Genomic DNA, 14859 nt, shown 5'->3' on the forward strand with positions numbered 1-14859 from the left:
CTTAAGACGTGAAATTGTTTTAACACCTTGAGAATTTAAGTCTATTGCTTTTATAATTTGTTTTATGCCCTTAGAAGTTAAGGGTCTATAGCACTGAGGTCTTACCCTTACCAAGAAGTAAGTTTACATAAGGATGTCTAATGTGGATTATTTAAAGATTCTAGGATTTTTTTTTTAAATTTAGGATGTTTGAATTAGTCACCCTACTTTACTTCTCTACCCTTGTCAAACAAAGATATAAAAAATACCAGGAAACTAAAAAACAGTTTGTGTTTCTATTTCAAAAAAAAAAATAAAAATTATAGTAAGTGATGTTTCCTTTCAGTAGAAAATTAAATAAATTATATACATATAGAAGACTCATCCTTCATCAAATCATTAGTACAGTTAGGGAGAGGAGCAAAGATAGTCTGAGATTAAACAAATAAAAGCTCCAGTCTACATACACGAAGGAGAAGGAAATTCTATCTAACACAAACAAATGCAGAGCACGTTATTTGAATGGTTGAATACCATGTATCTGCGTTTTGCTAAAGGTCAATAAATACATTAACAAGAAATATAATATTGGCTCAATTTCTCAGCAGTGTTCAACACACACACACACACACACACACACACACACACACACAGCACAATGTATTTTTAAGTGCTCAGATAATAAAGTTAACTGATCACATTTGGTGCTACTCAGTCTGTTAATTACCCCTGTCATCTAAATCTCTTAAAATGTCATTACAGTTTATGTTTCTATGCTGGGAATTCTAGGAAGTGAAGTTTCCATTGTAAAGTGATCCCAGGTTGACGTTATTGCCCATCTTGAAGTTTCCTGAAATGAAAGGAGATAATGCAGGAGTGTCTTTATTTGACAGCAAAGGAGAAGAAAGAAGTAAAGAAGGAAGAAGGGAGGAAGGGAACTCGGATAGTCAGTTGGGGGACATGTGGGGAATTGGTTGTTTAAGGTAGCAGAGTAGAGCAGTTAAGAATAAGTAAGGACTTGCACAAACATTTATGTTAAAAATACCTTCCTGTGCCAGGCATGGTCCCAGGACTTGGGAGAAGGAGGCAGGAGGATTGCAGGTTCAAAGATAGCTTATAGAGCCGGGCGTGGTGGCGCACGCTTGTAATCCCAGCATTTGGGAGGCTGAGACTGGAGGATAGCGGTTTGTGGACAGACTCAGCCACTTAGTGAGGTCCTTTGCAACTCAGTGAGACCCGGTTTCAAAATAAAGAATAAAAAATAGGGCAGGGGTTGTAGCTCAGAGGTTGAATGCTCCTGGGTTCCATCCCCAGACCCGCCAAAAAAAAAAAAAAAAAAAATACCTGTAGGTCAGCAGTGCGTGGTTTCACACCCTTGTAATCCCGGTACTTGAGAGGCTCTGACAGGAGGATCGCAGGTTTGCGGCCAGCCTCAGCAATTTGTGAGGCCCTCAGCAACTTAGTGAGACCCCGTTTCAAAGTAAAGAATAAAAAATTCGGGCTGGGAGTGGAGCTCAGAGATAGAATGCCTCTGGCTTCTATTTCCAGTAACCCCCCTACCACCACCAGCAAAAAAAAAAAAAAAAAAAAAAGATAGTCTCTAGATCTCATGAGACTGTTTCAAACCAAAACATTTAAAAAGGGCTGGGGGTATAGTTTAGAGTTGAATGCCCCTGGCTTCAATTCCCACTACCTAAGTACGTTTTGATTAAAATAAACACACAGATGAAACACTACTGTTGCTACGTTGGAGACAAATACTTATCAAGCAGTTTCTACATTTAAACAAATTCTGACTTTTAAACAGAACTTACATTGATACAGTGAGAATCTTATATTTGGATCAAAATTTTAAAAAAACAGTGAAAACAAAGTCACAGGTGTTTTACCTTTTTCCCATTGTATGATCGTTACTTTAATTTTAAAGATTATAATTATTTTAATTATTACGTGGTGTAAACAATTTCTTGTTTGATCTTGGCTTGTTGGATTTAGGACTAGATAGGAACTCTTCTGCACTATTGGTGGGATTGTAAATTAGTACAGCTGCTATATAGATCAATGTGGAGATTCTTCAGATAATTGGGGATGGATCCACCATATGAACCAGATACATCAGTCCTGGATATCTTTCCAAAGGGACCAAAATTGGAATATATAGTAATGTATGCATATCCATGTTATAGCGGCACAATTCACAATAGCCAAATTATAGAAAAAGACTAGGTGCCCATCAAGAGAAGAATGGATTACAAAATTGTGGGATATGCACACAATGGAATTCTACTCAGCAATAAAGAAGAACAAGATGCTGCCATTTTCAGGAACATGGATGGACCTGGAGAACATTATGGTAAGTAAGATTAGCCAGTCACAAAAAATTAAAGGGTCATATGTTTTTTCTTCCATATGGAGAAGCTAGGGAGTAATCTGGATACAAGGGGATCTTTAGAAAATGGAAGAGAAACTCCGGTGGATCGAGGAAGTTGTCTAGAGGAGGGTGGGGGAGAGGGAGAATTTACTAAGGAGACACTTCCATGGACGTTGTGTACATATGTGAGAATGGCAATGTCATTTTCAGTGCCCTAAGAGGAAAGCGGGGAGTAGGAAGAGAGTCAGAGAGAACCCACTAAGTGCTGTGCGCATATGTGTCACGACCACTATAATGAAAGTATAAAAAAGATAATAATGAAAATGAAAAATCATGACACCACTTCTTCTAATGTAAAGGAAGAAGTTATTGTCGGTATAGTTTTCTCCATTTCCAATGGCCTGTTTTCAAAGCACTCAAGGCTTCCGATTAATCCAAATGATATCTCTCCTAACCTTCTTTCCTAGAAAGAAATGCATCCTATAATCCTTCCCCTGAGCCCACCCCACCCAAAATATGTCACAGCCAATCGGAGTCAGCCTGGGTGGCATCTTGACCTAAAGTTTTTCCCAAGTCTTTCCAAAATAAAATTTTATATGAAAATGTTTGTATTAGATTGATTTTGATTTATACTTAATTAAGCTTAAATGTCACCTTTATACCAAAAATTCTTTTAAAAATGATTTATACTTAATTAAGCTTAAATGTCACCTTTATACCAAAAAATTCTTTTAAAAATGATTGCCAATAAGCCGGGGGTGGTGGCGCACACTTGTAATCCCTGTGCTTGGGAGGTGGAGATAGGAGGATCCTGCAGGTTCGAAGCCAGCCATGCTGGCTTAAGAGACCCTGTTTCCAAAAATAAAATAGGTCTGGGAGTGTAGCCCAGAGGTAAAAGGGCTTCCAGGAACCCCAGTACCACCAAAAAAAAAAAAATGATTGCCAAAATAAGCTTCCACTAAATAAATTTTACTGGGACCTTACTTTATGTAAGGTTGTGTGATTGATGCTCAAAAGGATCGCAAGATGATAAAGATGGCCAGGCATGGTGGCGCATGCTTGTAAACCCCACATTTGGGAGGCAGAAACAGCAGGTTCGAAGCCAGCCATGCTGGCTTAGGATACCCTGTTTTCCAAATAAAATATAAAATAAGTCTGGGAATGTAGCCTGGAGGTAGAAGGGTTCCATCCCCAGTACCACTATAAAAGATGATAAAGATGGATTTCTTGATTTCCAGCAACCTATGCTCTAGAAAGAGGCAGGAATGTGCACACCAATTCACTTTACAAACACCAGATCAGTGGGAAGAAAAGATTCATTTTACGCGGAGTGGTCAGGACACTGTGGGAGCCAGGGACAGGGTCTTAGATTTGGGTCATTAAATGTGAGCTGACACTCAGGAAGCAAGTTTGGGTCTCATCTCACTTCTTGCTGTCAACAAAGGCTCTGTTTAGCACTAATCCTTATGAGTTCCAACCCTTTCCAACACCATCCTATTCCATTACACAAGTTAAAAATATCTGGCTAACTCAGTTTCTTATTCAGCCAGATACATTATTTTATTTATTTATTTATTTATTTATTTATTTATTTATTTATTTATTTTTTGGAGTACTGAGGATCGAACTCAGAGACATTTTATCTCCACCCCCAGCCTATTTTTTATTTTGAAAAAGGATCTCACTAAGTTGCGGAAGGCCTCACTAGTTGGCTGAGGCTGACTGTGAATCTGTGATCTTTCTGTCTTAGCCTCCTAAGTACTGGGATTACAAGCATGCACCACCATGCCTAGTCAGATGCACTATGTTATGAAAATTGATGAGTTGTTCAGAATGAAGAAACTGAATGAGCACTTTGGAATACATCAAGAGGGTGTCATATCGGGACTCAGATGTATTTTCTTTAAATTTCTTATGTATTTTGAAGACAGCATAGGTTCAACATTTCACCAGACAGGCACAGGTAAAAAAAATTTCTCAACAAGACCCCAAAGGCACATGACATTAAAAGGAGGATCAATAAGTTGGATTGCGTTAAACTGAAGAGCTCTGTAAGCAAAGGAAATATAAAGAATCTCAACCATGAGCCAACAAAATGGGAGAACATTTTTTGCCAGCTACTTATGCAATAGAAGACTAATATCTAGGATATACAGAGAACTCAAGAAATTTACTGCTAAGAAAACAATCTGATCAAAAAATGGGCAAGTGAACTAAACAGACACTTCACAAAAGAATAAATTCAAATGGCCAATAAATGTATGAAAAAATGTTCAACATCACTTAGCAATCAGAGAGATGCAAATCAAAACTACACGGAGATTTCAAATGCATTTTCAAATGCAGAGTTTAACCTTTATATTACACAGAGTAAAGAGACATGGATCCCATTTTTAAAATCTACAATCTGATTTGAATGTTGACCTAGTTCCCCTTCTGCTGTTTGCCCCTATCTGGCAAAAGTGAAATGGACAAAGGTTTCTAATTTCACTTGTGGTATGATAAATATCTCCATTCTTTTTCAGGGAAGAGTAAAAATTTAGGTAAGAGGCACTTGAAATCCGCCTGCGATGGTGTGCATTTTACCATTCATTTTCAGCTGGAAAATGCTGATGCTCATGAGCTGGAGTGAGAAATGAAAGGATGTGATTAAATTGAAGATGTTCTAATTGCATTCAATTATCCTCAGTAAGAGCCATCCTACATTAGAAGAGTGAACTTCCTTACCTTCAACACCAGCTCAAAACAACGATGTGACACATCAGTCTGCTTCTCAGTGATTGGCTTGTGAGGGCATCACTGTAACAGTTGCAGAAACTCAGCCTTGCATTTGATAGGCTGGAACCTTGATGCTCAGCACGTCCTGGAATGCCAGCAGCAGCCTCACCTAGGAGCAGCATCGGAGGGCCTGGCCTCCTGAATCAAAATCTTCATATCATTAAATGTTGAGATGCACTGCAACTAGAGTTTGATATAAAGGGAAGACAATCAAGAAAACATAGCATGTCCTGTAGAGATTTAGGTCTGGTATTGAAGAAAAGCAGTACAGCAAATGATTAAGGTTCCAGAGGAGATTTTGCGTCTGTGTTGTGTTGCCTTGGTATTTAAACAGGGTGATTCGATCAACAATCACTTCCATAAGGCAAGGAAGCACCATTTCTCTTTCCTCCACCGAGTACTTTATAGTTCTACGTCACTGCTTTTGCTAGGCCTGGGGCCTGCAGTTTGTCTCCAAGACAGAGACAAAGAAGAATAGCTTGCTGCTAACACAAACAGGAGGGTAAAACTCTATAATTCAACTGCCATCTGTCAATTCATCCTTCTTTAAAACTCAACCCTGAAGATTCGCCAGAGCCTGGCTATCATCCACCTGCCCCATACTACATACTCAAAGGATTGGGTTGAAATGAAAGTTTCTAATAGGAGCAGCCAGTGCAGAGGTGAGTCTCCTGGCCCAGTGATGGCTGGAGGCACCCCTCTGCTTGCCATTAAGGGTTCTTCTCATCTGTCAGTGCTTCCTTTTGAACTTGGGTTCCCAGACCCATTTCATGCCAGAGGAGTTAGCATCTCCAGATCTCAGGGCTCTTCCACACTTTGAGCAACAGAGTTGACTCATGAGCTCATTTGCTTTTAATTGAAAGAAATCAGAGTGATACCCAGATGTGAGTAAGGGAAGAAGAAAGAAACCTGCCCACACTCTGTGCTCCCCAAATCTTCATAAGCTCCAGGAAAAGCAAATGAGATGCTGGTCTGTCCACTCGAAGACACTCGGGGGAACTCAGCCAACAAACCAGATGTGAGGATCATATTTATTAAAGGCAGGGTCCATACATAAGAGTTTGGTCTTTTATCTTCTGTTGCACTCATCTTACTAGTGAGCACAGCCATGTGTCTTTTTGTGTGACTGGAAGGGATGTTATGAAAAGGCTCATGTTTCCACAGTTGCTGTGATTATTCATGCAGCCTGCAGCTTACCAGGACCCACATTCCCTCTCATGAGAAAATCTCAATAAATCAAAACAAGGGTAGAGGCCAGTCACAATGAGCTACCTGGGTATAGGTAGTATTGAAAACCAGTCTCTTTTTCAAAGTTGTCCAACAAAAATGTGTGTAGGCTGAGGATCTGGATTCTAGGATTTCTCCCTATACTATCTTGGGGCTGGTACTTCTGTGAACTTTGCTCTATTATTCTTTTTTTTTTTTTTGGTGTGTTTTTGTGTATTACTACAGATTAAACTTGGTGGTGTCCTACCTCTGAACTATACCCCAGACCTAATTTATGTTGCTAAATCTGTCTTCAAACTCGCAATCCTCCTGTCTCAGCCTCCCGAATACTGGAATTACCATGTGCCACCATGCCTAGCTGCTCCATTATTGTTCAAACAAAATGTTTTAAATTAGTGCCACATGGAACAATATTCCTAGGAAATTCTGTGTTAGTTCAAGGAAAGCATGAGGATTCCCAATGAACAAAGCTTTTCCTATTCTATTAAATTCAAGGAATTTCAGATTCAACACACTGAAGTGGGCTGCTTCCCCTCGAAACATCTGAGGTCCATTATGTCTTAGTGTGGAGAATGAATATCCAAATGTAGATAGAGCATGCTGGATATCCTCAGACTCTTGTCTGAGAGTCCCTCTTTATTGCAGGAGATCTATTTAGATTTCCTGGAATACATGGTTGATCACCCAGATATGCAACAGGGATATTTTGTAATTCTGTGATCTTGAAGGCAGCCCAAGTTTCCCCTTCATTTCTTTCTTGACAGAACTGTCCAAAAGCTTAAGTAGTTCAGAGTCATTTATACTTTGGGCCATTGAACAGATGGTCTCCTAGAACTTCCAAACTGTGTATGTATTTAAGTAGAAGCAATTAGCTCACAGTTAAAAGCCAACCTAAAATGCAAAATAGGTTGGATAATAAATTGACCTAATGAAAGAAAGCCACTTTTTCATTATGATTCCTTGGGAAGTAAAATTCTTATAAAATTTATGCCAGTGATATAAAATGAAATATTTGCTTGAAAGGGAACAAATGCCTTTCTATCCATTTACAGATGGTTCATTTAAAATATTTCTAGGGTCTAGCTTCTAAAGGCTCAATCTTATAACTTTCTTTTCCCCAAAAGAAATGGTATAGTTGTTACAACCATTAAGTAGGATCACTTCACTGGGAAAATATTAAAACTAGAAAATTGTGTGCTTATAGTGTTTGTACGAAGTACTCATAATTGAGTGTTAATATGCAAAAAAATGTGCCCATTCACTATCAAATGAGTTCTACTAAAATGAGTCCGTACAGATTAGTATTTTGAGTTTTGATGAATTGTAAGATCGAAAGAATTTTATGTTAAAAAGAAAAGACAAAAGTTCTAATTTTTTATGGCTTCTAAAAACAAGGCTAACTTTAAGAAGGCAATAATGAATTTTTTATTCTGTTTTTACAGAAGGTAATGCTAATGTGCCTGGCTTATTTTCACAGAGCTCTCTCAAGCTACAAAGTTATTGTCATGTTTTCTTTCTCCTTCCCAAAACTATTGGTAAACTTTTCTATTTAAAATGACACATCTAGTTCACATCTACATTGGATAAAGCTGTTAAATTATTTAACTTTAAAATGAGCTATATCCCGGCCTTCATACGGGTAGTTCCTGGAATCAGTCTAATTTTGAGCACTCCTTCCTGGCTAGAGCTTATTATTACTAGAAGAATACGTGCTGACAGGCAGAGACAAAAAGGTCATGAGGAAGGTCATTTTTAAACAGAAATGTGATTTATATGCTATAAAGCACTCTATTATTATTAGATAGAAATGGAAGTTCAGGGAAAGAATATGGGACATGAAAAGTCTCTTATTTGAAAGTTCAGACAGATTTTTTTGGGGGAAATTGTGCTATGAATTTCCATTTCACCACGAATGAGACTGCATGGTAAGCCCTGCAGACCAAATTAGAGACAGAGCTGTAAGCTGAAGTGATTTTCATATGTTTTAGGCTACACTAGCTAAAATAGTTGATTTGGTATGGTTACAGAGATAAAGCATTTTTATACATAATTACTAATTACTGGTTTTGAAATGTAAAATCTATTAAACATGATGCTTTGTGCCTCTAAAAGGCATTGCGTTTGCAGTGGTCAATGCTTTGTGTGTTTTTGTGTTGTTTTATTTTTATGTGTTGGAGAGAGAGGGAGGGAAGAGAGGTGGGATGGGGGTGGAAAAGTTGAGCCTTAACTACAGTTTACAGTCAATGTTAGAATATGATAGATTTTCAAGAGTAAAAATCAGCTTTAGGAATACACACCAAAAAACACTAAAAACAAAAGAAGTACAATAAATTAAGATGACATCACAAACCAAAAAAATGGGCTCTGTTCCTACCCTGAAGTTAAGGATGTCAGTCATGTTGGAACAGGCAAGAGGGAGTTCTTGCCTGGAGCAGTATCCCAAGTTCTTCAGTTCATCCATCTGTAACCCGTTCACTATGTTTCACTTTAGTGATGAATTACACCCCGTTTCCTCAGTTTAATCCTTTTCATTTATTTATATTTTATGGAGGAAACATAAAAGGCTTCTTACAAAAATCCAACTGTTTTTGATAAACCTTGTCATGTGCAAATAATGGATCCTTGTCAGGGCCAAGCTTTTCTGGAAATTTATACCTTCTAATAATAATTAAAAGGAAAAAAAGAAAATCAGAAACAAATAAGAAATATATTGAGTTGGATTCAAAGCATGTTTGTGGCTTTCAATCAGTGGCAATAAAGCATTTTCTATAAAAAAAAAGTTTAAACATGGCAGTGTAACTAAAATCCAAGTTCAGCTTGAATTTTGGATTTTTCAAATACTGAAACCATGACTTCAATTTTTAAGCTTTAGGAGGAAAGAAAACATTTAGTTCTCAGTGAAGCATTATATTAATAGTCTGGATCAGGAACAATGAAAAAGAGCTGGGCAGGAGAATGAATGCTTGCTCAATAAAGGACTGTAAAATAGGCTAGAGAAGGATTCTCAACAAGAGGTTTTTAAGTATTTGAAAAAAGTAAAATTTGTATGAACAGATACATGTTAGCAATTCATGAAACATTCAAAATTAGGTTTTGATTTTCTAAGTATGTTTTCCAATGTTTGACTCCAGGTATCCCAATAAATGTTTAAAGTTTATTAGTACCAATGATTGTATTATCAATTAACTATATTAATTAACAGGAATAATTTATAATGCCTATAAATTGAATTCATGAAAAAAAATCACTTTTGTGTTTATTTCTCTTTTACTTTCTTGTATATTTCTATTAAGAGAATCTTTTGCTAATTACTGATGGTTTTTTAAATAGATTTCAGTTATTTTGAAATCCTAATAAAATAAATGCCCTGTTCTCAGATTTTATTTCTTCAACAATATGGAACTCCTGTTCATATTGATAGTCTCCAACCCTGGCTGTACAGTAGAATCTCCCAGAGAGCTTCTAAAAATACTCATGCCTGATCTCATTCCTAAAGGGCTGAAATCAAATCTCTGGGGGGTGGGTGTTTCTGTCAGCATCCTGACCACAGTGATTCAAAACCCCTCACACACACACACACACACACACACACACACACACACACACACACCTCAAGAGGAAGGAAGATTTATGGATCTGGATCTGGAGATTTTAGTCTGTCTCTGTCTGTGTTACACAGCTGACCAGTCAGAAGCTGGGCCAAGACACACATGCACACATATACAACATACACACATACAACATACACACATTCTGTACTTGGTGACACTCCCAGGGACCCACCTCCCAGCATGGCTGCTCCCAGAATATGAGGTCCAAGGGAACTTTTAGTTTCAAACTATAAAGGGTTGTGATCATGGGCATCTGTGTCTTAAAAGCCACTCAGGCGACTGCCATGCAGAGAGAGGTTTAATCCTGCCCTTCTCTGTTATTAGGTCAGATTCCATGTAGATAAGACATGGATAGGATGGAGGGAGCATGGGTCCCAAAACCTTACAGTTATTTATTATTTATTTATTTTTGTACTTTAATTGGTGCATTCTAGTCTCACATCATAGTGTAAATCATGTTGATAATGACATACATGCACGTTTCTTCTCCCCATTTCCCTCCTCAATATGAAGTGCCCAGATTGAAGTTGGTAAATATTCACATGTATACACATAGTCTATGGTAACCTCATGAAAGCCAGGGAGGAGATATAAGGGTAAGGTTGGAAGAAGATTTAGGTTCATTAATAGAAATCTTACAATTATTTAAATGAGCAGAATCCCACCTACTTTCAATCTTTCCAGGGAATGGAAGCAGGATAGAAGTGGGAAGTGCAGTAAATCTAGGCTCCGATATTTACCTAAAATATGATTTTGATTTTGCCTACAAAAGAGACTATCAATGCCTATCTCAAATTTATGTACGAGGAAGGGGAAGGAGTATGTGTGTTGGGGTGGGAATCCTGGAAGAAAGCGCACCAAGGGCCGTGTGCATGTACATCACTATCTCTCTGAACTGTGAATCTACAACACACCAATAAAAGTATAAGAAAAATAAATGAAAAAAAAAAAAACCCTCCAGAGAGCTACAGGAAAGATTCTATAAGAATGGTAGTAGCCGAGAGATAGGTCCAGATTACATTTCTACTCCTATTAGACTTATTGGGAGGGTTTTAAAACCATATAGGTGTTAAAGGTAACATCACCCTTCTTTGTTGTAATGGCCTTTGGGGATAACCACAACAGTAAGTGGAGGTTCAGCTTTGTGATCACAGAGAAATAGTATCAACTGATTATTGCAAAAGAAAAGTACCTCGAACATCAAAAAAGATGGACAGTCCTCAAGGTTGTCTGAAAAAAACCAGTGAATTGGAAGGTGATCCAACTATATATATATATATATATATATATATATATATATATATATATACACACACACACACACACACTTCCTTTCCCAACCCCAGGTCTTCTTCCTTTGTCAAGGGAACAGAAGAGCTAGTGCTTTAACAGGGATTTGTATACTTCAGTGAGAGAGAAGAGTAAGAGCTATCCTGTACTCACAGCTCTTATTGGGACTTTCTTGGAACTTTCTGACTGGTGTGCTCTGGATTACCATCCATGTACACACAGAAGCATTCCTTCCCTTCTATTCTCCACCACCTACTCCCCCGCTTTGTACTTCATTTTCATATATTAATATAGCTATCTCCTGAATTCTTCCTTGTGTCCCCTTTACAGCTTAGAAGAACATATCATCTGTGGAACTGATTGATCATTGTCATTTTCATTGAATGTCTCTTAGTTTGCTGGGGCCATAGTAATGAACACCCCAGAAGAAATAGCACGAGGAGCATGCATTTATTTTCAAACAGTATGGAGTCTACAAGTCTGAATTGAGGTGTCAGCAGGGTTGGTTGCTTCTGAGGGCTGGACAAAAGATCTGTTTCATGACTGCTTCCTTAGCTAGTAAATGACTTCCTTCTATGAATTTCTTTCTAAATTCCATCTCATAAAGTTACGAGTCATATTTTATTAGAGCCTACACTAAGGACCTCATATCAGCTTTTTTCCTTATGTCAAGACACCATCTCCAAATATCACCATTCTTTTAAAGAGACATCTTTTCCACTGCTGTGATAAAAAAAAATAACGATATGAACAATAGACAGGATGGAATGTTTATTTGGCTCCTTGTTTCAGAGGTTCAGTCCATAGTTAGCTATCTCCAAGGCAGACATCTAAGTCTGGCTGATCTTGCTTATATGATAATCTCCAGAGTCATCCATTTTCTTGCAAGTGAAATGATTTTCCATCTTAAATCTTAGACATCACCTCTCTGATCTCTTTTGAGAAAGGTGATTCACATGTGAACTTGTTTTGGAGAAAACAAATGAAAGAAAAAAGAATTGTAATGTGAGCATGGTGGCCCCAGTGGGAATTCTGTATAGGGTGTTTGGCTGTGGGTAGCACACATTCAGAAGTGGGTAGAGTGAGAAGAGATTGAAAACCTTGCATTCACTTGAGGAGCACCATACATGCCCAAAGAGGACTGATTATTAGCTAGGGCAAGAATGATAACTCTAGACCACTCATATTGATTTTCAAAATGAATAAGGAAACTATTAAATTGTTTTTGATGTATTAGCAAGGGTATGAGATCTAGTTATTGATGGTTCCCTGTGCAAGGCTGATGAGGCCAAATACATTAAAATAATCATACCATGAAACCATTTTTCCCAAGAATTTTACCATTGAAGACAATGACTTTAACATCAGTAAATGTTTGTATCTGAATTCTGTGATAAGTATATACACCATATGTTAACCATTTCTCTGTTTCATGAATAAAATAAAAATTGACAAAATCATGAAACCTTCATAGTGTGTTTCTCATTATATTTGAGAATAAATGTGAAAATTTAACATATATATATATATATATATATATATATATATATATATATACATATACTGATTTGTCTCAATTAACACACTGAACAAGTAAACAGTTTCTATGCACCAAAATACAGTAATTTATTATTCATCTAGTTCATTGACTTGGTTTCTAATTTTAATACTTTACTTTCTCATTTTTTATGAAATTATAGTATTTGTGGCATTTTTTAACAGTGACATGTATTTTGGAGTTTTATTTTTTTTAATTTTGTTTTTATTGGTGAACTGTATTCATACATCATAATGGGATTAAAAAAAAAGAAACTTTTGTAGACATACATGCACACATCACCCAATTAGACCCTACCCGATTCCCACCCCGTTCCCTCCTCATCCCTCCTTCCCATGCTTGGCTTAGTGGTTGACATCTAAGTATTATAGTATTATAGCAATTTATTCAAAATTAACAATGATAATCTCACAGAACAGTTTCATTTGTCTGATACCAAGCTTTTGATGACTTAAAGATAACATTTCAATATTTATTTTTGCTTTCTTTCTTACCAGAAAATATTTTTTAGGTGAAACTATCATACATTTATTTATTTATTTTTCAGAAAAAAAATCTATCCTAATATGGAATATGGACTCTTTATACCCAAAACTATCTCAAAAAAGAACAAAGCTAGAAGACATATATTTTCTGATTTTTCAAACCATATAAAGCTACAATAATTGAAACAGTGTAGTACTGTTATAAAGGGAAATATATTAACCACTGGAGTTAAATAAAATCCTAGAGATAAATTCTTCCATATATTGTCAAGTTATTTTTGACAAGGTTTCCACAAACATTTGGTGTGGAGGAAATAATAATATTTTGACTAAATATTGTTGAAAAATAATAATTACATGAAAAAGAATAAAATTGGACCATTACCTAACACTATACACAAATATTAACTCAAAATAGATAACAGACCTAAATATAAATCTTAAGACTATAAACTTTTAGAAGAAAATCTGAGTCATTAAACCTCACAACATTGAAATTGGCAGTAATTTTTTGGATAGATTTCAATGGCACAGGCAACAGAAGAGTATACAAACTCCCTAAAGAATAAAAAAATTGTATATCCAAAGACAATGTAAACAGAGTTAAAAGTTACTGATAGAATGGGATAAAATATTTCCAAATGCTATATCTGAAGGTATATTAATATTCCAACTAGAAATCCTAAAAATTAGCAACAATAAAAGTAAACAATACAATTTAGAGATATGTAAAATACTAACATAAATAATGAATCTCCACAGATAACCAGTCTTAGTTGTCTGTTGGATGGAAAATCTTGTTTCTCTGGTTCAGGTGTGTGTTACCTAATTCTTCTTTGTAGTTAATCTCTTTGAGTATTTTCTCTAGCGCTGGTTTTGAAGACATAAATTCCTTTAGTTTCTGTTTGTCATGGAAGCTTCTTATTTCCTCATCTAATTTGATAGAAAGTCTTGCTGGGTAGGAAATTTTTGGCTGGAAGTTGTTTTCTTTCAGAGCTTGGAATATGTTACTCCAAGCTCTTCTGGCTCTCATGATGTGTTTTGGGAAGTCTGGAGTGATTCTAATTGGTTTGCCTCTGAATGTCACTTGGCCCTTTGTTTTTGTTGCCTTCAAGATTCTCTGCTTGGCTTCCACATTGGTCATTTTGACAATTATGTGGAGTGGGGATCCTCTTCTCCAATCCTGTCTAAAAGGGGTTCTATAAGTTTCCTGGACCTGTGTATCGATCTCTTGCTCTATGTTTGGAAAATTTTCTGCTATTACTTTTTTGAAGATATTGTTGATCCCTTTGGTTTCACTTTCTTTTCCCTCCTCTATTCCAATTATTCTTAGGTTAGCTCTCTTAAAATGGGCCCATATTTCTTCAATGTCAGATCCCTGCTGTCTGATTTTTTTTTTCTAAATTAGAACTATGCGTTCATGTTTGGAGTGATAATCTTCTAAGAACAAGATTATATTCTCCATGTGGTCTAATCGGTTGTTTGTACTTTGAATTGAGGCCTTTACTTCATTAATTGCATCCGTTATCTCTTTTTGGCCCTCTCTGAATTCTTTTCGAA

Source organism: Muscardinus avellanarius (genome assembly GCF_963383645.1).
Source record: "Muscardinus avellanarius genome assembly, chromosome: 2".
In the NCBI taxonomy this organism is placed as follows: Eukaryota; Metazoa; Chordata; class Mammalia; order Rodentia; family Gliridae; genus Muscardinus; species Muscardinus avellanarius.